Here is a 25,292-nt window from a genome sequence, read left to right as displayed (position 1 = left end):
CTTCTTGAATCCAATTTAAACAAAAAAATACAGTTTTATGAGACATGACAGATAGAATACTTAAGTGCCAACATAGATGTTCAACATCACCAGCTAGTGTAGAAATTCAAATTTACAATCTAACAAATTATCATCACTCATATTTGAGTTTAGTAGAGATATATACCAATGCTTATAGCAGACAGGCACATGGTGTGTTCTGTATTTCTGGTAAGGGTATAAATGATGAAATCTTCCTGGAAATTCACCTGGTAGTTTCTCTAAAAAGTAAATTTATGCTTACAATGCAAGCCAACAATCTTTTCTGTACATCAGTATCCCCAACTAAAAGCTTATGTTCAATACACAAAATAAGAAAAACATCCTGACCTAACTATCGGGAACAGTTATAAGAGTCAGAATCTAGACATAAGGCCAGTATTTCCATGGTAAGTGATCACATACATATACTGTGAATCCTCAGAATATGAACTTTGCCTCAGCATTGTGGACTGTTGTCCCCTGGACTCTCAGAAGCTCTGATTATATGTCTGAGATTTGCAAAAGAACACGACAGTTAAATTTTTCTATACGGAGTGAGGAGGGTGTCTGAGGTCCAGCCTTGAGGTGAGGAAATTTGAGCAGTTGATGACTACTAGAGGGAGACTTAGTTGATCCAGTGGGTACCTTGTATCCATGGATGTAAGGGTAGTACCGAATGTACTCTGAGTTAAAAATAATAATAAATAAACATTTTAAAAAGGACTATGAAATTGGGAGAGAGATGTGATGGGTTCATACTGGAGGCAGTTGAAGAAGGGATTGAGGGCTGATTTGAACAAGATGCATACCATACATGTAGCAAATTTTCAAAGAATCAAAAATTATGTAAGCTATTGTTATTTATAGCACCAGGAACATGAATGAATGGCAAGAGAATCTTAGTGATTGACAGCTGGAATGATATTGAATGACTGGTTGCCTTGTGCATTTTTTCGGCTTCAGATTGCTACTTGATTTGACAAATACACTAGTGACTTCCAGGGTGGCAGCTGAAAGGCAGATTGGTATGGGTAGGAAATAATGACATGAGGGAGGTGGTGTTAGTGATTGCTACGGTCTGTGTGTTGATGGCAGTGCACTTATACAACCCTGCACATGAGACGAAAGGGTGAAAATGACAGCACACGGTATGTCAGTGTCAGTTCCCAGCTAGGATACTGCACTGCCACAGTCTCCAACTGAAGGGAACAGGTCCCTCCCTGTTACCTTGTAACTGTGTATGAATCTATAATAACTTCAAAATCAAAGTTCCATTGATCTCACGTTTACTGGGTATACTATAAACTCTAAAGAACCCACTAAAACAACAAAACACTCAAGTGTAGTTAATAAGCTCACAGAGGACACAAAATGGAATCAATCTAAAAGTAAACAGTAAAAGAGAAAAGCAACCAGAAAAGAGATAAACAGAAAACAAGTGAAATACAGATTTAGACATATTCATATAAAGGGTCACATTAAGCATGAATGACCTTACATACCAAGTTTGAAGCCAGGGATGGTTGGAATGAAGAGATGTCAAACTTAGTTTAGATGGTCCATGAAATGTTCACTTTCAATATAATGACATGAAGAGATTGACAACGAACCAGGAAAAAGGCAAACACTGGTGTGAAGAATAGTGGAGAATGCACATGTGCTATGTAATGCTTTATGTTGTATAAAAACATATTCCCTATAGAATATCAATAGGGAAATTCTGTAGTAGAGATATCCTATAGGGGGAGGAGCTATGCTATGCATAAATAAGATCATTTTGTGGGACAACAGGGGCCAATTAATTGAGAGAGCATGGCAGCTCGATAGACAGTAGATATGCATGATAACCCACGTCTGGAATCTCAGCATTTCAGAGGATGATGTAGGAAAATAGTGAGTCAAAGGCTAGCCAGAGCTACAAAGTGTGATCCTGCCAAACATGAAAAAGAAGACAGACAGCTATAGAGGAAAGGCCCAAGCTCAAAACAAGAAGTTGTAAAAATAAATAATGATAGACAGATTAAATAAAAATTAAAAAAAGGTCTCGTGTGTTTGATCAGTTGTGAACATTACAGAAGAAAGGTGTTCTAGCAATTTGAGTGTTTGGCCTCATATACATGATTCTCACATGCATTGGGACTAACTGCTTAAGATATATATATATATATATATATATATATATCTGCTTAAGATATATATATATATGCTTAAGATATATATATATATATGACATATTATATATATATTACTTTAATTCTACAAATTTGTAGCCAATATACAAAAATATAGATATCATCTAGAGAGACATGCATTATATTCCAATCTAATTCTTTGGATCCAGTAGCTTTAATATAAATATAATCACATTTCAATTATGGAACAAAATATATATTTTTGTTATCACATATATGAATTATTTATCATCTATTTATCTACTTATCTGTCATCTATCTCCATCTGTCTGTCTGTCTGTATGTCTACCTTTTGTAGAGATTGGTGACTATTCTGAAGTTAGTGGAAAAGTGAAGCTAACCCAGAGTGGCCGAAATCTTTAAAACCTGTGTACACTGGTTTGAGTTCTATTACTGTTGTAACAATGGCCTAAAGAAACACGGGGAATAAAAAGGTTATCACCTTTTCCACTTCCTTTTACTTCTATCACTGAGGTAATTCATGGTAGAAACTTAAAAGAGGGAATCTGGAAGCAAGACTGCTTACTATCTCACACAGAATTACAAACCAAGATACTCACTCACAGTCAAGAAAGTACAGCAGGAACCACAAAGGATGGCATTTATTTGCTAGATGACTTGTTCTCTGGCTAGCACACAGGCCCATGGTCATCTTCCTATATATCCCAGGAGTACCAGTCTAGGTAGGATACTGCTTATCATGGATTAGACCTCCACATTAACCAACATTCAAGAGAGTCTCCCATAGACCAACCTGATAAAAACAATTGCTCAAGTGAATCTCAGATTCTAGGCTATGTTGAGTTGACAGTCAGTGCTGATGAGGATACTGGGGTAGGCTAAAACTGTTCAATTCCTCAGATCACTGCAAAGCTGTAATAATTAAATAAACAGTAGTTTTTCATGGTACATGATGGGGGGCATGCGAAAGAGTGACAAATATAATCTAGATGCTACAGTGTTCCTTGTTTGTTCTGCTTTGGATGACCACATGAGAGTTCAATAGACACTACTCAAATATTGATGTCTTGCTCAAGGGGATTCCATCTCTCAGCTGTCCTTTCAATATACTTTCAGAGGTTCCAGAAGGCTTCTCCTCTGTGTGAGGGCTCACACACTCCCACTTCCAATGATGCCTTTATTACATTCCAGCATCTTCTTTCTGTGTGTTTCTGAGGCCCTCACTCACCTGTTCTCTGCAATGCCTTCTCAGAACCCTTTAGAATTTTAAGGATGGTCTACAGAGCATGCCTTATGGGAGCTAATAGTGGGGGACCTTCCTAGGGTTTCACTGTGTCATATGGCATGTGAATGATCTGCATCATTCATACGGATGATACAGCATGATAGGGACATTCAGTATCTCCCCTCAAGGTGGCACGTGCACTATCTTCTGTGGTGTTTTCTTTTCAGAAAGTCTCAGATATGGTTCTCTTGAAAACTATGTGCTGCTATTTCACTCCACCCTTAAACCTGTCTCTCAGATCAGTACAGCTTTTTCTTATACTGAAATATATCTTGTAGGAACTGTCTACCCTGTGAGTATCAGGTCCTACAAAGGATTTCCTGGGAGATGTGAGCAGTGTGCTCAGAATCATCTGAGTGATGTTTCGCCCTTTGGCTCTCCTCAACTTCTGAAGTTGTTTTTCCAGCATAAAACTTCCATACATAATCATACCTGATTACTACATGGTAACCAGCTGTTAAAAACTCCAGTGCTCTGTCAACTCTGGCATCTTGAGGACTGGGCTACATTTCCCAAGTCCCCTTCCTCTTATAGGTCCTGGGCTGTGTGAGTTGATGGATTTTTTTTCCACCAGTAGTGACACTTTTATTGTACCATTTTCGCAATACTTTTGTTTGCATTAACTGAACTTGTGTATCTAATTAGTATCCAGTAGAATCATTCTTATTCTGATGTTATTTATGATGTGATTTACTAGCATCTCAATTAGGCAATAAATGCATATTTAATTGAATGCCATTATGGGTTCAGTATCATGCTGTGCATAAATACTAGAGATATATTGATCTAGCCCTGCCTCCCCTGTCTTCTCTCTTCTTTACTCTTTTCCTGTCCTCCATACTTCCTCTCCTCTCATAGTCTTTTCCTTACTCCACTCTCTCTGTATGTATACACACACACACACATACACACACACACACATATATGCACATAAATCCCTACATACTATGATATATATGTATATAAATCTGCCTATATATGAAATATCTACACATAAATGATGTTAAATATGTTATGAGTTTAGGTTTACTGAAGAACTATCAGAAGGTATTATCATCTATATTTAATTTTTATCCTCCAATACTTTATCATGCAACTTGATACAGTCAATGAATGAGAGCAGCAAGTTCTCCAGTGATCTAAGGAAATCAAAGAAAGGCCTTCTGAGGAAAACTAATCTGATTATTCATGAGTAACATTGCACTGCCATTCACAATCCAGTGAACAGAGTCAGACAGTTATTTGACAGAACATGTTCTAGGGTGGGCACATGGTATTTGATAGAGAAAGTTCTTATTCTCACATCTGGATTAAGTTCTGATTTTGTCTTATGTTTAATGTAATGTCCTGCTTGAACAAGTTGTCTGTCTGTAGAGTATAGACCCCTTTCTGTGGCATCGAAAGTGGATGATGTTACCAACCCCTTTGTGTGCGGGAAGAGCATCGCACATACTTTATGATTCTTTGTGAGATGTGTGGATATAAGCAGTGGTTTGATCCTGTCACTCAGGTGCTTGGTGATACAAACCATCCTTGAATGTAGGACTCCTATTCCTTTGAGGTTGTAGGTAAGAATATCAAGTAAAAGAGTTTAATTCACCCCTTTATCTACTCACCCATTGTTGGATATCTAGTCTGGCTCCATTTTCTAGTTATTGTGAGCAGCAGCAGTGAGCATGGATGAGCGATATCTCTGTGGTAGGATATAGAATTCTTTGATTACATGCCTTGTCCTTATAATTGGGTTACATGGTAGTTTTACTCTTAATATTTATAGGCACCTCTACACTGCACGTGTCTGTAAGTTTACACTCCCATCTGCAGTGAATTATGTTTCCTTTCTCTCCCACATCCTTGCCCTAACCTCAAAAACACAAAAACTACAAGCTCTCTCTCTCTCTCTCCATCTCTCTCTCTCTCTCTCAATTGTAAATCCTAACATCTAATTTGTTGATATGTGTATTTTTGAGGAAGTGGGTATAAGTTTAAGTTATGAAAGTAGGGAGGAGCCCAGGAATGGGGAAAAGGTGATTTTGAAGGATGGAAAGGTGGTAATTGAACTCATAAGTCATGTAAAGGAGAGGAGAATAGTGATAGCATAAAGATATAGTCCTGGAGGTGACCAGGAGAGGAGGGGAGGGGAAAACAGCAGTATGCGGTGAGATTCAAACCAAACAGAGTATCTGAAGGTTCCATAAGAGATTTGCTTACTTCGGGCACAAATTAAAGACAATGAATACACATAAACGGTCTCGGTGATCCGTAAGTCTAAAGAGCTGCAGTGCACAGGTCTTGCTCAGAAACAATAACAATGCAGAAAGTTTCTGCTGTCAACAGAGTAGCCAGTGTGATTAAAAATCACCTAAGATCACCCTATAAAATGTGTCCATTTCCTCTTGTTTTCTCTCTCCCTTGGAAAAATTGTGAGCAATTCTGAAAGGCTTCTCTCTCTATGCTCAGAATATACAGAGCAAGTTATCTGTCTCAGGGTGCTAGGTGTCAGTAGACACACAAATGAAAAGGAGAGGGACCTCTCAGAGGTTTATGAATTTTTCTTTCTTGCTTCCTTGACTGGGAAGGACACCTTTGGAACTGATGTAGTGATCACCGGGGGCTGGAATTAAGACTCTAGTGAGGTATGGAAGGTTGTGATCTCACTCTTCCTGTCAGAGCTACATCTGTTCCATTTGCATTTAGTAGCATGCTGGCTGAAGTCAAATGGGTTCTAGGGGGAGAGGGAGAAAAGAGCTATTGAATCCCAGGTTGTACTAGAGGGCATTATGAAAGGGAGATTTATCAATATATGTTCTGACACTGCAAGTAGCCTGATTATACTTCTGTTTTTAAAAGTAGTTCAGAAGTAGGAGTTTGGTTATGGATGTGGTGTTCTGACATTTGCATTCTCAACTGCAATATCAAGCTTAAAATATCCGTAGAGGCTGACGCAAGCCTGGTGAACAGGGGTTGAGGGCATGTCCCCAGACAATGTACATGTTCTACTTTTTTCAAATTTAGTATTTTTATTGATGTTTCAGTGAGTCATGTCAACAGTAGTTCATCGGAAGATAAGAAAATTTTTAAATGAACCAGTCACCAGTCTGTGGCCTTACCCATCACAAGAAAGAACGCAAATAGAAGACAAATATGTTGAGAGGATAGAATGTGAAGGCTGCAGAGATGCTGGGGTGTGTGCATGTCCTCTCATGCACAGGGTCACCATTCTCTGTTGGTAGTAGTGTATTCCTGTCACAGGGATAGCGTGACAGATGAGATACCTGCCCTTCATGAATTCATGACTTCAGTGTTATAAACAGGAAAGCTATACACAAATATGTATAAGAAGAATGCTAAATAGAACATGTGATGGGGATACCAGTCTGGACTTAGGTCTCTTAAAACCTGTTAAGGTGAGGCATACATGTTTTTGTTTTTCAGAATGTAGTGGGATTCATGAAGACTTTCAAATCAGAGGGCATTAGTCTATGGTATACACTAGGAAACATCCATTTTAGTGGCCGTAGAATTGCTCCATGTCAGGTAGGGAAGAAGAATACATTGAGTTGGTGGAGAAAATAGCATTGGAGTACTGAGATGCATTTAGTAGAAGTACCAGCCAAAGAGAACCCGGGTGGGATATTCTCCAAATTAAGGTGGTCCTTGCCCTGGACATATTAATCTACTCTTGGCTACTCTTCCGTGTGGTAAGTGGTGTAAGAGCTCTTACACAGGTAATTTCCTACAAAGGTAGAATACACAGAACTCCCTCTGTATAACTCATTTGGGAATTTTGAACTTTACTTGTTCCAACCTGAGCTGATGTGAAAAAGGCTAGGAAAAAGCCTTATTTCTTCAGTTCACTAGTTATCATTGGTTTGCTACTTAAAATGTATGAGTTGATGAGGCCAGGACACGCAGTTCTGAGTACTGAACCCATACAGTTTGCTGCCCCCATGATCTTATGAAGGATGGATGATTATTGTAACCCACTTGTTATTATTTTCATAAGGATACTGTCTTGGGCCAGCAACAGTCTTGCACTTACATAATTGAATTTTAGATAGGGATGTGCTGCTGGTTTATATGAAATTTCCACAGGTGCCAGCATGAGTCCTGGCTTTAACAAACAATATTTTTAATTGAGATTTTATGTCCTTGCCCCCAAATCAAGCATTTTAATAGGTTCCCAGTTGGAAGAAGTGACTTCCTAACAAGTTATCACACTTGCAGCTTCAGAAAGGTGTTAATTTCTCCACCTCCTGGTGAGAGTCCATCTTCTGTGGTGACCTGCCACCTGCATGCACCATAAAGTGAGTGTTTCTATTCCATTATGCTCAAAGGGAAGCCTTTACAATTTGCATATTTCATGCAGGATGTGCTGGCCCTGTTCCACCAGAAAGCATAGAGATTGAGAGGTATTAGAAATATTGATTTGTCATTTATAACATGGAAGTGATAGATACAAAGGAAATTTGGATGTTCTCCAGACTTCCAATAACTTGGACATTATTGTATTAAATGGAAGGACTTTCAGTCTAATTAATATGCTCCATCTTTAGGAGAGAAAAAAGGGAGATTGAACCAAGAAATCTGTCATGGTGAAGTAGTGACTTTGTTTTTGAAATATTTATAGGATTTGGATATTCAAGATGGTGACTTACAGAGTCAGGCTTTGCTATATGTTGAAATGTTGGTTATTCGTGTTTTTCTATATTTAGGAATCAATGTACTTATAAAAAGGTTGATGCCACCTGAACTCTGTAAATTTATACACATAGTTGATTTGACCTTTTATTTCCCTGCCATGGAACCTTAGCAGCAACCATATCATACTTTATAAGCATGTTTGTCTGTGTGTATGCATACATGTGTGTGTGTGTGTGCATGTGTATGGCACAGGATGACTTTGAGTCTCATTATTCAGAGACTGTACCTTGTTTTTATGAGGCAGGGTCCTGACCTGGAACTCACTAAGTAAGCTCTGCTCTTTGGCCTGTGAGACCCGGGCATCTGCCTGTCTTTCCTGAACACTGGAACAACAGGTACACGCTACCGTAACTTTTGTACATGGTTTCTAAACATTGAACTCAACCCCATATGAATGCACAGCATGCACTTATATATTTATTCTTCAGGAATTGATTAACAGCCTTGCTTATATCTATCCCCATGCCCTCTCCAACTCTGCTAACCACTTTTAACCATATCTTGCTTCCAGAATCAGGTTTTCTTTATTAAAACCATTTTTAAAAATAATCTATTGAGTCTAGTTAATGTGTCCTGTGGGACCATCTCCTAGGGCATTTCCAACCCTCTGAGTTGGTGTTCTACACTCCGTTTACTCTCAACTGTCACTAAGTCTTTGCCGGGGATTGGGGATTTGGCTCAGTGGTAGAGTGCTTGCCTAGCAAGCGCAAGGCCCTGGGTTCGGTCCCCAGCTCTGAAAAAAAAAAAAAAAAAAAAGAAAGAAAGAAAAGTCTTTGCCTAACTATCAGTAAGGCCTTAATAGCCTCTTCCCGGTTTGTGCTAGAATTTTTTAAGTGACCTGGTTATACAGAGGTCCTTTGCAGGTAACTGCAGTTGGTGTGAGGTCATGAGTGTGATAGCCATGGCATGGCAAGAGGCCAGAATTTTACAGACAACCCTCACCTGGGGCTCTTATCTTCTTCCTCTTCCATATCTCCTGAGTCTTGGTAAAAGAATAGATATGGCTGATCTTTCTGTGACTGAGCACTTATGCTGATCCCAACACTTTGAACTGTTATCAGGTTCCAATCAATCTTCTTGGACTCTTCTCACCCTCCTCAGCTTGGCTCTTTGCTGCCTTTCATTATGGGATGATGCTCAAGAAATCATCAATCTTCATTCTGATTCATGTTCCCTTTGTTTTCCAGTGTTCTTCCTTTCCTGCTACTCTATGTGTATCAGTAATAGAGTCTCTTTTTGATTCTTGCTTCCCCATCAAACTCTATCTCCCTAGGTGTCTACTGTGGTTTTATCAAGCTGTTTGAGAAAGGAAGCCTCACTTTTTCACAGCAAGTGTCTTATGTTTGAAAGATTCTTCAGCTTTCCTTTAACCAAGGCAACCTGTGGCAACGTCTTGAAGGTGAGACAACAGAAATACAAGGTGGAGCTTCACATAAGCGTTGTGAGCTAGAGAGAGTTTTGTGATGATACCTGAAAATGACACTAGGAAATATGAATGGAGGGTGAAAGGGGAAAAACCTGAGGAGATAGAACATTCTGAGACACACAGGTGCAGTAAGACATAACATCATTCAAAAGGAAGATCACTGTGTTCTGAGGGGATTCCAAAAGGCAGATCAGTTTCCTAGAGGAGGGCATTAGAGTGGTTTAGCAAGAGTAGAAGGGAAGAGGGGTGGGGAGACAGGCATCTCTAGTTACTAGGTTATCATAAGGGATCCTCAGGCACTCCTGAACTGCAGGGAAAGCATGCATAATTGGCTATATATTTTTAAAAATCTAGAAGAAAGTATTATAAATCTTTCCACTATAAATAGTGGATGAGAGAGGAGATGGCTCAGTGGGTGAAGGCACTTAAGTTGTCCTCTGTCGTCCACATTCATGAGACCACATATAAACTCCTAATATATATGCATGCATATACACATAAGTGAAAGAAATAAAATAAAATGAATATAGTTATTAGTTCTTTGAGAGCCTCATAGGCTTTATTTTTATATTATCCACCCTTCCCACAATTCTTCCCAGACCCACTTCCTTCTCCACCCATCCAACTATGTGTCTTTTTTTTTTTTTTTTTGGTTCTTTTTTTCGGAGCTGGGAACCTTTTTTTAACCCATCAAAAGCAATCTATATTTAAAATAAAATGATAAACACTGAAGTGACAAATGTGTTTAACATGACTTAAGCTTCACACAACTTATACTATGGCAATATATGATACACCCTGTTAATATGCCCAATTTTTAAGGTTTTTTTAATGTGTCACAACAAAGAAAGTTTAAAATCAAATCTGAACATGCACAAATTAAAACAAAATGATCCTAGTAAGACCACAGGTAATAGGCATAAGGAAGTTTGGTGCTAATATGCCTCAGGCTTGTTTTGCATTTAAATGATGAAGAAATGTTAAGAATAGTTAAGAGCAATGCCTACTTTTTCAGAGGACCCAGGAGCTTCTGTTCCCACCCACACTTCCTGTCAGCGAGCAGGTGTCTGTAACTCCAGGTCTAGGGGATCTGATGCCCTCTTCGGGCCTCTTCAGGTACTGCATGCATGTGTTACATAGACATAGAAGCAGGCAAAATAACCAAATGCATCAAATAAAAATAAGAACCTTCCACTGGTGCCCTTACTAGGCTATTCATTGCTACCTATGCAGTTGGAGTCCAGGGTCAGTCCATGTATAGTCTTTAGGTAGTGGCTTAGTCCCTGGAAGCTCTGGTTGCTTGGCATTGTTGTACATATGGGGTCTCGAGCCCCTTCAAGCTTTCCAGTTCTTTCTCTGATTCCTTCAACGGGTGTCCTGTTCTCAGTTCAGTGGTTTGCTGCTGGCATTCACCTCTGTATTTGCTGTATTCTGGCTGTGTCTCTCAGGAGAGATCTACATCCGGCTCCTGTCGGTCTGCACTTCTTTGCTTCATCCATCTTGTCTAATTGGGTGGCTGTATATGTATGGGCCACATGTGGGGCAGGCTCTGAATGGGTGTTCCTTCTGTCTCTGTTTTAATCTTTGCCTCTCTCTTCCCTGCCAAGGGTATTCTTGTTCCCCTTTTAAAGAAGGAGTGAAGCATTCACATTTTGATCATCTGTCTTGAGTTTCATGTGTTCTAGGCATCTAGGGTAATTCAAGCATTTGGGCTAATAGCCACTTATCAATGAGTGCATACCATGTGTGTCTTTCTGTGATTGGGTTACCTCACTCAGGATGATATTTTCCAGTTCCAACCATTTGCCTACGAATTTCATAAAGTCATTGCTAAGACTGAACCCCCAGTGAACGTGATTGTTGGGGGGAGAGCGGCAATGGGGGGAGGATGGGGAGGGGAACAACCATAAAGAAGGGAAGGGGGAGGGATTAGGGGGATGTTGGCCTGTAAACCGGGAAAGGGAATAACACTTGAAATGTAAATAAGAAATACTCAAGTTAATAATAAAAAAAAATAAGAACCTTAAAAAAAGAAATGTGTAAAATGAGAGCCGAGGAGGAAAATGCTTGCCTCCCAAACATAAAAATCTGAACTTAATCTCCAGAACAGATGTAAAAAGTTTCTTTGTGTGGCCTTAAGTGTCGGTAATGTCATCCATGTGTTTGCACCAGTCAGCCTAACCAAAACATTGTGGCAAATCTAGGTTCATCCAGTGTCCTGTCTCAAAAAGTAAGTTAGAGAAGTGACTGGAAAAGACACCTGCCATCCATTTCTGTCCTCCATGTTCACACACCAAAACACGTTTGCATACTGGTGAACATATACACAATGAAAATTTAAAATGCAGGACCCTCCTGTGGACACTTTACTGACTCAAACTAAACAATAAATGTGGAATTTGCATCTACTGTAGTCACGGATGCGTTAGGGAACCACATGGGTGATAACCCAGTGCCTGCTTTCCCCCCACTCACCAAAGCATGGTTGCCCATGCCTGCTTCTTGGCATCAAATGTTTGCTTCTTCTTCACGGAAACTGTCTTATGGTCTTTCCTTGAACAAGCTGAGGTGACAGAAGAACAACTCCAAAGGGAGAAGAAGAGTCACACCTCTCTTCCTTATTCGTTCCTCCTGGCTCTGTGCATAGCCTACCCACCCTCCTTTCCTGTGTCCCAGTTAGCGACATCATTCGGCCTCCTTGGATTTATGTGACAGAGTGAGAGACAGGCACACTGTTGTGGCTGCCGCTGTCCTGCCTTGATTGAGCTCCCTGCGCTAAAGGGATTTTTAGCTGAGCCCAGTTTTTCTGGTGATATTGTCTCAGTCATTTGTCAGAAGATCATTCCAACCAAGCTGTTGACTAGTTTGAATATTTAATTATTGAAGGAGAGAGGCTACATGTGCATGAATCTTCAGTCCTTTCCTGGGTTATCTGCCAGTACTGACCATGGTTGGGTAGTTTACGCAGTAACCAGAAGCATAAAAACTAGATAGATGGATGGATGGATAGACAGATAGATAGATAGACAGATAGATAAATGATAGGTAGGCAGAAAAATATATATAGATAAATAGATAAATAAAATAGAGCCATGCAGCCTCCATGCAACCCTGTAGCTTAATAAATACATTGATGAATAAATAAATAAATGAATAAAGCCACCATTTCACCTGCATATTCTGCAGTGAGCAAAGACTGTTTCCCTTGAGATCATGGCTGCCTTTCCTTTGAACAGAAATAGATGGCACTTGGGCAACTGCAGCCATGCAGGCTTTTCCACAGGGGCTTCTTACTGGACACTCACCTGGTTTCTTTTCATCAGTTCTTTGGGGAGGCCTTGCTGATGCTCTCCTATCTCGGTAGCCTTGATCCAAATTGCATTAGTGGCATTTGATATAATTGTCTCACTGAAAAGTTTGCCTAAATGGAACACAAATGTATTGTGGAAGCAGAATTGTGTTAGGATTCTTAGGTTCAACTTCTGAATGTCACAATGGAGAGTTTAGGGAACTGCATCCTTCTGTGGTGACTGACTGCATCGTGTTTACCACTTCAGCCCCTTCTCACTTTGAGAAAAATTAAAACATGCTTCTTGCTTTCATTTCTCCTACCCACCATTGATTCACATTAAACATTTCTGTGTGATAATTGGCCTCAACTAACACACTAGCACTTGTCATTTGTGACATCCTGTTGAATATTTAAGGGGGGGAGAGAGAGAGAGAGAGAGAGAGAGAGAGAGAGAGAGAGAGAGAGGAAGGAGAGAATATGATTCCATGCCAAGAAAACCTGTCAGAACACCTTAAATATTTACCATGGTTTTGATGTTTCATTTATTTCTGAGTCATAGGGCATATGTACCAGTTCAAATTTTCATGGTGGCCTATGGAGGCCCTTCCCCTTTACTGTAATAATCAATATATATATATACATATATGTATATACATAACTATTCATATAATACTAGATAATCTTTACTATTAAGAATCAGCTGCTCATCATGCCCTCTGCAATGAGTGTCCCTACCTTCTCTTCTCTTCTCTTCTCTTCTCTTCTCTTCTCTTCTCTTCTCTCCTCTCCTCTCCTCTCCTCTCCTCTCCTCTCCTCTCCTCTCCTCTTCTCTTCTCTTCTCTTCTTTCTTGGTATTCTTCAGAGATGCCATCCTCAAAATTATCTGGATTCTTTCAAAACTGCCAGAGGGGCAAATTGACCTCTGGAGGAGGGATGGCTTGGACCTTCAGCTGGTGCACTCTGGCCATGGCAAGATGTCCTCCTCAGTGAGACTCTGAGGGGTAATGTGCAACATGTTTCAGACTGTGAACACAGGATAGGCAGAGCCCACCTCTGCATTCATGCTTACCTCTGTAGGTGACAGTGCACAGTGAGGCCCCTTAAGAGCTGCCACCCAGGACCTCTGCCTCCAGATAGCCTCCTTAAAACTTCTCCAATTTGACCTGTTCTGATAATCATAATCTTAACCTTTAAAATAAAAGCTTCTGCGAGGATTATGCAGAATAAACTACACTGACATCTCCGTATACATTTTATTTAGTAATTATATCGCAGAGCAATTAGTGTCTTGAAATATCTCACACATGGCTCAAAAGACTTTCTTCAGGGGCTTGTAGAAGGTTCATTAAGAAAAACATTTTCTGCACCAGTGTATGTGAATTCAGATTCCAGACTCTGTGAAATCAGATGCAGCAGTGGACATCTATAATTCCATTGCAAGATGGGAGTTAGAGACTAAGTATCACTATAAACTGTGGGCCAGCAGCTTTGCATAAACAGGAGCCTTGCACAACAAGGGGCCCTGCCTTACACAATGTATAAGGCAAGGTATAAGGTACTCGAGGTTATCCTGTGACCTGTATATTCATGCCTGGGCACATGTGCCCAGATTCACACACAAAATAATAGAAAGAAAAAGAAACACTTTCTTCATTCTATCAACAAGATAAAATGGAATGACGAAAAGATAAGTAACTGGCCCCAGGAGGTAAACTTGGTCCTGAGATTTTGAGAAACTATGCAAATGGTGCGCAGTTACCCTCTTGACTTCTTGTCAGATTTGAGAGCAAGGGAAATGTGGCTTTCTTGAGATACTAGAAAGCTCTTGTCAGCATCAACACTGAACTTGCTTTGTTAGTGTAGACTAGAGATAATTTAGTGTAAAATGCCCCAATAAAAATTTTCCCCAAAGCATATGTAAACCACGACATAATAGATTTATCAAAGTAGCAGAATGCTATTATGTTCAATAGATTAACCAGACCGAAGCTATTTGTCATAGCAACGGGTGCTGGAGTTGACAAATTACAACTGAACTCAGTTTGTAGCAAAATGTAAGACAGTGTCTTGGCACTGATTAATTGATGTGAGAGTCCAGCTTGGAATATATTACAGGGATTTAAATATCAGTCAGAAGAGAGTATCACCATGTTTCAGAACATCCCCAAACTGTACCAAGCAATTATGGCATTTCCTTGACAGTAAAAAGGCATCTGGAAGAAACCACTCCATCAAGTCAGTCATTTTTAATTGAAAAGAAAAGAAATTTTATGTCATGTGCTTAGGCTGACTTCCAAGCAGCCTGATTAGAATTTGTGGTAGGGGGCAAGAAGTATATTATCTTTGAGAAAAGAGAATGTAGGGGCTAGGGAAATGACTCAGTCACTTAAGTGTTTCCTGTATGAAACTTGAAGACCTGAGCTCAGATCCCCAACATCCTTGTAAAAGGGAAGCTGCTGTGCAGCTGCTACCGGAGAGCTGGGAAGAATAAAAAGCAAGGCTTCCTGGAGCTGCACAGCCAGCTACTACAGTCAAACTGGTGCAACGTGAGTTCACTGAGAAACCCTGTGTCAAACAACGGCGCAGAAAATGGCTGAGAAAGACTTCCAATGTTGACCCATTATTTCTGCATGAACATAAATGCTCCCATACATAAAAATAGACATGAAATACATACATATGTATATACACCACAAAAAACAAAAAACCTAGTTTTTTCCATAGCTGTCTTTTACAAATTTGTTTTTTTTTCTGGTATCTCTGAGGTTGAGACTGGAAGATCATAACTACAAGGACAGGTTAGCTACGTGGTGAGAAGAAAAAAACATTAACTCTGAAAATATATTTTACTGTAATAAGGTAACAAATACTTTCCTAATAAAATATAGGCCGTGGAAGATGACATTTGCTGAGAAAGAGAAGGAACAGAGTTTGGAAAGAGGAATAATTTTGGTTTTATAATCAGCAAACAAACCTTTAGTTTACATGTCTCCATTTGATGACAATAAAGAACATGCCATCTCCCTTGGTGGTTGCTAAGTTATTCTGAAACAGACAACATTGTTTAGATTATTCTGGAAGGAGGACTAGAGTCAAAGGGGTTCCATATTCCACATCCCTGTCTGGCAAATGAATTCTTTATGCAACAGTCTTTAGTTCAAGATATCAGTGCCATGACATATGGGTTTATTGGCTCTTCTCAGTTTCTGTCCATTGCCAGTTGATGTCTCCATTGTTACAAGAAGATAAGTTTGAATGCCCTTGTATCAGTTCTCTCTAAAGGAACAGGAGAGAAGGAGAGAGAGAGAGAGAGAGAGAGAGAGAGAGAGAGGGAGAGAGAGAGAGAGCGAGCACATGAATAAACAAGTCATGTTAAATGGACACCACAAGTTGGATATATGTTAATATAGATTATATAATTTGTATTTAGGTATAGAATTATGAATAATGATAAATGTGAAGGAAAACTGGCCATCAAATTGGCAGAGAATGGGGGACATAGGGTGTTTAGAAAGAAGAAATGGAAGGGGGAGGTGAAAAAATTACTCTCTGATTTTTAAAATGTTTTAATAAATAAAGAGAAAATGTGCAATAAGTAATGTTTCTTCTAAATTCAGCACAGAGTAGGATAAATGTAAATTGACAGCATCCAATCCATGTATTAGATTTTAATGTAGGGTCCAAACAATTGGAACAACTTTATTAAAATTATGCTGTTTGATAGGTGGTGGATTAGAAAAATAAAATCAAGATTACAAAAACAATAAGCACATCAAGTCACCAGTTATGACTTAATCATATAAGTCTGACTGGCTTATGGGAAGGTAGACACAATGCTTTCAGAAGAAAATGTTGCTTACCTACACAAGTTGGCAACGAGTTCAGGACAACCTTAGCCTTTCTTTGAGCGTGACTATGAGGCTGATTTGCATAGAATCAAATAAGACTGCAATAGAGTCCAAACTATTTCTGTACAAAGTTTGGGCTTACATAGTAAGAACAACTGAGGGGCTCTGGCTGGCTGTGCAGGGCTACAAGCTTTGCTATTCAGGAGGCTGAGGTAGAAGGACCACAACTGAAGGGCTGCCTGGTCTGCAGTGCAAGGTCTAAATATTCGGGGTGGGGTGGGGTGTTGAGTAAGATTCTGTCTCAAAGTAAAATATTCTTAAAGAAACAAATAAAAGGGAAGAGATGTCAGAAGTCGGGGCAATAACTAACCTGGAGCAAGACAAGGGATGGGAAATTAGCATTGCCTACTTCCTACGGAGTGTCATGGGTGCATAGAACTAGAGAGCACCACTGCAGCATGAGTCCCCTGGGGAGCTGAATTGACATACGTCCTTCCATATACAAGACTAGACATTCATTTGTATCTCTTTCCAGCTCTTCCTAAGATGTGGCTGTGCTTCGCCAGCCTTCCAATTAATAAGAAAACACCAAACAGCACATTAAAGCTTACAGCTTCACATTTTCAAATTAAATTATCTATTGATTAGTTCGAGGCTGTTATTAAAAATCAGCAGAACCACAGCTGATGGTTCCTTGAAAATATCCATCATGATGACTTTGATCAAATCGTAAATGGTGGATCTGCACTTTATGGGTAGAACTAAAGGAAGCAAATGAGCAATAAATTTGAAGCTCAGGTAATTGGGGGGGAAAGTAATCTATTTAATCAGTCCCGAGAGCTAACTGGTTCTGAGAACTGATGCTCTCATATTTCGTTAAAGCCTTTTGTCTTAAAAGATCATTTATATGTGCTTAAGGAAATATTAAATAGTGGCAAGAAGAAGCTGCTGCTGGGATGGCAGGCAAGGACAGGGAGAAGCTGTCATCCAACTCCTGGTCTGTGATGGATAGGGAAGACTCTGGTGATCCATTACACAGTAGGGTGAAGATGTGATGTTGTAGGATATTTGAGCATACTGTGAACCCCAAGATTGTGTTGTATGGCTTAGCTTTGAGCACACAACCTTAATCTTTCTGGCTGGAATATAGACATGTCTTTGATACACACCTTTAATCCCAAACACTAAAGGTAAAATTAGTTTATAGAAGGAAGCACCAATGTTTGAAAGTGTTGTCCAATTGAGTGGCAGACAAAGTGATGAATCAGAGAAAGATTGGACAAAATATTACATGCCCAACTCTCATGAGAAGAGAGAGGAAAGGGAAGCTACTTGAGTTGAGGGTCAGTGGGGGAGGGTGGAGAGAGAGAGAGAGAGAGAGAGAGAGAGAGAGCGAGCGAGAGAGAGCAGATTAAATCAGTTAATGTGGAGAGGAGTTTTGAGACAGGACAATTGAGTTGAGCCAGCCATTGAGAGTTCAGAAAGAACTAAAAGAGGGTGGGCTTATTCAGCACTAAGTCTCAGTGGATGTAAACATTCTAGGCCTAGATTAGATTGTACTGAGGCTTCCAGGACTAGGCCTAAGTTAGCAGACAGAGGCAGAAAGCCTCAGAGACAACAACTGCAACAGGAGAATAAAAAATACTTTTACAATGTTGTTAAGAAAATTTAACAGTGGCAAAAAGAACATTCTGAATCTTTTTATCACAAATAAATAATGAGCCAGGTTTAGTGCCTGGTTGCTGCAACTCTAATCGCTCAGGATACTAAGGGTAGGCAATTGCAAGTTAAAGACCAGAGTAGTTTCATCTAAGCAACTTAGTGAGATCTTGTCTCTAAATACTTGGTAAAAGCAGGACTCAAAATATGGCTTAGTGGTATAGCTCCTGTCCAGCATATTTGAGGTTCCATACCTGGAATCACAGAGTATAAATGGATTGGACAGAGAGACTGTTCATTCATGTATGTTGGACACAACTACATACTAGAACATCATAATATGTCCCAATAAATATGCACAGCTATAATATATCAGTTACTTGCTCAGAGAAGTTCTGGTTCCCATACAATCTACACCTTCTTCCTGATACCTAGTCTCTCTTTCCTCATCTCCAGGTCTAATGTTATTTCCCTCTAAGTTTTTGTTTACACTCAACAACCCATGCATTTCACCCATCTTGTCTTTTGCCCAAGTTTTTCCTGCTTTCTAGATGATGGTGGGTCTTGAATGTGAAGTGTCCCCCATAGGCCTCTATGTCTGAACACTTGGCTCCCAGATTGTGGTGCTGCTTTGGAAGGCCATGGGGCCATTAGGAATGCACTTCCTTGTTGGAGGAAAAGGATCACTAGGAACAGGCTTTGGGGTTATACAATGTGGCCTCACTTCCTTTCCATTTGCTTTTTGCTGGTGTACCATAGTATGAGGGACTAATGGTCCTGGCTATAGACAGTACCACAGAGACACCTACTGCCATGGCTTCCCACCTAAGATAGAACCTGCCTTCAGATGTGAACCCAAAGATATTCTTCTTTCTTTAAGTTAATTTGTTCAGAAAATTTGCCTCAGCATTTAAGAAATCTAAAGAGAGAACTCAAAAGGAACCTGGCATCCAGAGATGGCTCCATGCCCTGCTTACTTAGAAAAATGAACTTAGATTTCTGGTATGTTTATTCACCTTAAACTATAGCTTCAGTGGGCTCAAATTGAACAGAACTGTAGTTGTAATTAGATGACACAGTACAACACCATTAAAACCAATAGAAAGGTTCTGATACATAGAAAGTATTAGGTCGTTCCTATGCTGTAGTGAAAAATCTAGACTTCCAGTAATAATGCTGGCTTTCAGTTTTGGGCAATTATATGACATGTTGACATGAGTTTTGAGCAGTAACTTTATGGCAAAGCTCACAGTTCTGGTTAATCTTAATGACCAATCGTATCATATGACTGTATCATAGAGGCGAGAGTCACCTCAGAGGAAAAGCCACACTTGAGGGATTGCCAGATCTGATTGTGTTGTTGGGCATGTCTTTGGAGGACTGTTGTGACTACTAAATTATGCCAGTGGGCCTGGCCCAGTGTGGTCAGCAGAATTCTAGGAAGCAGGCTGTCCCCCTGGGAATGAGCCACAAACAACATTCCTCCATGATTTCCGGGTATTGCTTTGGGTTCCTGCCCTGACTTTCTTCGATGGATGTATTGCGACTTGGAAATGATGAAAGAGATTCATCCCTTTCCTCTCCTAAATTACTTTGAGTCAGAGTAGCTTATCACAGCAAAAGAAAGGGAACTAGAGCACTCATGAATGGAGTAAGAGCATGTGTATTCGTAGACAGGACCCACACAAATACAATGCTGCAGACCATGGGGTTACATGGTACTTACCTAGAAGATCAAAATAAGAGTGGGCTGTTTTTTAGCTAATGTATGGCTCACCAGTGTGGTGGCTGTCATGTTGGCAATCACTTTGGCCAAACATTGAAACCCTAGGCTAGCATAAGAACATTAATCTTAGAGGCAGAAGAAACTGTAAGAATTATTTTAGTAAACTCTCATACCAGAACTTCATTGAACTTGGAATTAGGTGGCATGTCCTGGGCACTTTTGACTTATTCCAGATTTATCCTAGAGAATTTTTTTAAATGTATTAAATAGAGAGCCTGGCATATGAGGAGGTAGGGAATAGGGAAGAAAAGAGGCAGTTGCAAGCAGCAAGTGTTAAGGTAGATACCACAGAAAAACACAGAAGGCCACACCTTTTTGTCCAGGAGGCTTGAAGATAGAATGTAAAATTCTATTCTATTCTATTCTTTCAGTGACCATCCAGAAAATAAGGTACCAGGAGGCCATTACTACTCAAATGCTGGGAAGGGAGTTTAGGGCCCTGGAAACCTAGCTCAGGTTAAGAGAGATGGCTGCTTTCCTGAAGGACCTCAGCTTCTCATCACAGTGCTCACAACTGCCTCCAACTCTAACTCTAGGAAATATGACTTCCTCTTCTGACCTCCAGAGGCATCTGGGCACACAGGCACATGTCCATACCTACCCCCACCACACGCCCACCATCACATATACACAAAATTAAGATAAACTCCACTTGGGAAAACTTACTAATCATCTATAATGTGACTGGAAAAGCATATGTACCGTTCTGCCTTAGAGCCTCAACTCCCGGGAGGGGAATCTTAGTTATCCTAAACTTTGGGTGCCCTGGACATCTTAACTTTTGCTCGGATGTTTTTGTGCTAGCTGTTCTAATGTACTTTAGGCTGACTGAAGAGCACTCAGCTTCACTAAAGAATGCTCAAGTTTAAATCCTTATGTCTAATGGAAATCCTCAGACTTCTCTAAGACCTGTATTTTCTTAAGGTACAGTCACCAAGCAACAGCTGGTAGCATTCTTCCTTCCACCTCTCCAAGAAAAGCATGATAGAGGCACCATAATCTTCTCTCCAGCTTTACGTTCTCTTTATTTGTGAATCTCTCAACTATAGGCATGGGGTCTGCTTTGCGGAGGGGGGCAATTGAAGCATTTGTATATCTTTTCTGCACACATGAAATTTACAGTCTACTTGAAAATTTTAAAAGAAAGAAGGAACCACATCAGGTAATATACAGTGGTACAGAATTTTATAAAACGTTTCGACTTCACATTTACATAAAGACTGGAAACCTGAGACTCTAGGAAAGTCGTTCACAGCTGATGTACTAGCAGGTGCAGACATAGAAGGTGGCACTTTTCAGCCTTGCTTGGGCCTCAGGCTCGAGCCTCAGTGCCAGATCAGGTTGAATGAGAAGGAGTAGATGAGTGTTGGAGAGATGGATCCAGGCCAGAACACAGAGTCCCACAGGTGCGGAGGTAGGCTTTGGTTCCAGACATAATTCACATCTCAGTGACCCTAGCATGCAGCAAGGTTCATTCTGTCAGCCTCAGAAATGAAGAATAGATCACATCCCCCATATCTGTTTGCCTGTCTCCAAACTTTAGATAAGGACCAGGTTTCAGAAATAAAGCAGAGTCTTTTTTTTTTCTTTTTCATAGTGTTTATGCTCTTTTCAAGGATTACATGTGACACAAACAAATATCTGTTGTACTTACATATATTCAAATTTGTAAAACACTATTTTCTTTTATTATTCTTTCATCAATAGAGATTTAAAATATAGCTAAAGGAGCATAAGATATTCTAGTATGCTATTGTATAGAATGATGAACATTTATAATAATAGTGTTTCAGATCGTTACAAGAAAGGATTTGAGTTGAACCATGAAGAATACATACATATATATATATATACATATACATATATATGTATGTTCAACCAACCTGTATTTTTTTCCATCTTTATTAACTTGAGTATTTCTTATTTACATTTTGATTGTTATTCCCGGACCAACATCCCCCAATCCCTCCCCCTCCCCTTCTCTATCGGTGTTCCCCTCCCCATCCTCCCCCCCATTACCGCCCTCCCCCAACAATCACTTTCACTGGGGGTTCAGTCTTGGCAGGACCAAGGGCTTCCCCTTCCACTGGAAAGCAGAGTCTTTTAACCCATGTTCTGTCCTCCTAATGTTGGTGTTGATATGTATTCATTGTTACTTTGTGACAAGAAATGAAACAGGCTTTCTTCTAAACCTGTTTTAAACCCTGTGGGCACACACACAAGTGTACAGGCATGTAGAGGATGAAGGTCAACTTTGGGTTTCTCCTTTAATAATTTCTCTATCTTATGCTTTGAGACAAAGTCCCTCAAGTGTATGAAGCTCATTAGTAGAAAAGTGCTGCTGGACATTAAACCCCAGGGATCGTCTTGTCTCGTTCCCCAGTGCAGGCACACAGCTCCTACAGGCACTTGACCTTTTACATAGGAGCTGGATATGGTACTCGGATGCTTGTGTGGCAACAGTTTATCAACTGAGCCAGCTCCCTGGCTCGTTTTAAAACTGTAATTGTTATCATAATCTTGAGAGACTGTAGACTCATTCTCAACAGAGTCAAATGTTCTTTAAATACCAAGATTGGGAAAGGACAAGGTCCCTGAACATTGCTGTTAGCTGAACTTTCTCATGTAACAAATTTCCCATGTCTTTAGCATCTAAAAAGGTAGCTGAAACCCATGTTGGAATTCCTGAGTTCCTCCACTCAAGAAAGTGTAAGACAGAACTGGGACTCTGTGCTTCATCTTATTTGAAACATTTGGAATTTCATCAGTTTTGGGTGGTTAGTAGTTATCACATTGGGGAGCACAGTGTCAAAGCCTTTGTGAAGACCCTGCTAGGTGGCTCCCTGGAAACCACAGTTCAGCTCACATCAGGTGCTGATCTGGAAGACAGATGCATGTTGATGGACCTGTTTTGCTTCTGGTGAGGCTTCTTCCACAAGGCAGCTGTTAATTTCATCCATTCAGCATTCTCTTTCTTCTCTCTCTCTCTCTCTCTCTCTCTCTCTCTCTCTCTCTCTCTCTCTGTCTCTCTCTGTCTCTCTCTGTCTCTCTCTGTCTCTCTCTGTCTCTCTCTGTCTGTCTCTGTCTCTCTCTCTCTGTCTCTCTCTCTCTGTCTCTCTCTCTCTCTCTCTCTCTCTCTCTCTCTCTCTCTCTCTCTCTCTCTCTCTCTCTCTCTCTAACTGCCACACTGCATTTTTCTTAGAGTTCACTCCCTTCTCATGCTTTCAGGGAACTGAATTTAAGCCTAGTGATGGACAGGGAATTGACTCTTTAGCTCTACCTTGACCAATTAGTCACTCTCTGAGTGTGTAGGGGGATTGGCTAGGATGTAATCACATGATCTAAGTCCAGAGGCAGGCTCTCAGGCTCAGAGTTCTCTGACACTGCTGGTAAATGACCTCATTGAGCCTGAATGACTGGATGTTTATCTGCCTCTCTTAGAACATGGCTGATGTTACAGGTGCCTGTAAATGTACTCTCATATCCTCCTACATAACCCCAATAAAGCATATGTTCTTTTTGCATGTATGTCTATGCAGTGTATGCACATGTTGGTATAGGTTTGTTTTATGTGGGTTCTGGGGATTTGAACTCAGATCCTCATCCCTTTGCACCAGTCACGCTTACTGAGTCACCTTCCCATCTCTCTGTTTCCTTGAGTCAGCCAGTTTCACCAGCTGTGTTTGAAATGCTACCCGTAAATATTCCAAGCAAAGTGCCAAGCCATATTCCATTGCTGAAATGCAAAGCCTCAAATATCACAACACTAAATGACTAATAAATAACAGGGAAAAACTCGGATATCTCATTGGGAGAATGGTAAGTAGAAAAAATGTCAGCAGGTCAGAAGGGAGTACATGAGTTCCCAAGTTCTTAGCCAGACTTATCAATTTGTGGCTTTTTATACAAATTCAGAATCGAAAGCCCTGCCATTAACCAAAATTGAATCTGAACTAGAGCTGTGGTCTAACTTAGAGGTGGAATTTCTATCTACCTAGCTTGCCTGAGGCTTTGGGTTTTAGCCCCAACACTAAATAAATTAATTGATGAGTAAATAATTAAAATAAATAGATAAGTAACAAGCCGGGGCTACAGTTTATATTTAGAATGAAACACTATCAGAATAGAAAAATAATCAAAGGGAGCATAGTAAAGATGAGTTTAAAGTGCACGGGTATAGTACTAAATCCTTAGAGGTGGCACTTTGGGGTGTTTGTTTCTGTGTATTCAGAAAGTAGTCATTTATTATCAAATTATGAATCAAGTTTATTTCATTGCAAATTTAGGAATGACCATTGGTGAAGAGTATGTGTGAACTGGGGTTTCAGCACATACAGGTGTGGTTTGCGTTCCTACCCAGTGTCCCCATGGTCTTCTTGTTGCAGGGCTCTTGGGTAGGTGGGGTGTTGTCCATTTCCGTTCTCTTTTCTGACAATTTGCCTTCATGACTGTCTTAGTCAGGGTTTCTATTCCTGCATAAAACATCATGACCAGAAGCAAGTTGGGGAGGAAAGAGTTTATTCAACTTACACTTCCACATTGCTGTTCATCACAAAGGACATCAGGACTGGAACTCAAGCAGGTCAGGAAGCAGGAGCTGATTCAGAGGTCATGGAAGGATGTTGCTTACTGGCTTGCTTCCCCTGCCTTGCTCAGCTTGTTTTCTTATAGAACCCAAGACCACCAGTCCAAGGATGGAACCACCCACAATAGGCTGGGTCCCCTCCCCCTGATTACTAGTTGAGAAAATACCTTACAGCTGGATCTCATGGAGGCTTTTCCTCAACTGAGGCTCCTTTCTCTGTGAAAGTTCCAGCTTGTGTCAAATTGACACACAAAACCAGCCAGTGCAGTGACCATTGGTAAATTAATCCTCCAAGACTGATACTTGTGTGTTTGTTTCTTTCACCTTTAATAAGGATGTGCTCTTTCCAATAATCATTACCCTGGACATGGCAGAATGTCAGGCTGGAAGGCAATTTTTGACATGCTGTGCACTGTCTTGGAGTGGCTCTATACTTTTCTATTAGTATAGTTGAACTATTAACTATTTCAGATTACATTCTATTGATTCATACCTACCTCAAGAGCCATAGTTCAGAGTTGTGAAGTGTGAGA

General features: G+C 40.2%; 1 protein-coding gene and 1 pseudogene across 18 annotated transcripts in view; one reads left to right on the top strand and one right to left on the bottom strand.

Moving 5' to 3' along the window:
• Rbfox1 (RNA binding fox-1 homolog 1) overlaps positions 1 to 25,292 on the top strand; it is a 2,095,840-nt gene that overhangs the window by 1,253,876 nt on the left and 816,672 nt on the right. The gene's annotated exons all lie outside the window — the stretch shown is intronic.
• Positions 1 to 25,292, bottom strand: part of Rpl11-ps1 (ribosomal protein L11, pseudogene 1) — a 235,978-nt pseudogene that overhangs the window by 1,424 nt on the left and 209,262 nt on the right.

This window comes from Rattus norvegicus, chromosome 10, assembly GCF_036323735.1.
Source record: "Rattus norvegicus strain BN/NHsdMcwi chromosome 10, GRCr8, whole genome shotgun sequence".
In the NCBI taxonomy this organism is placed as follows: domain Eukaryota; kingdom Metazoa; phylum Chordata; class Mammalia; order Rodentia; family Muridae; genus Rattus; species Rattus norvegicus.
The sequence above is the reverse complement of the archived record's forward strand: the minus strand, read 5'-3'. Positions and strand labels throughout refer to the sequence as shown.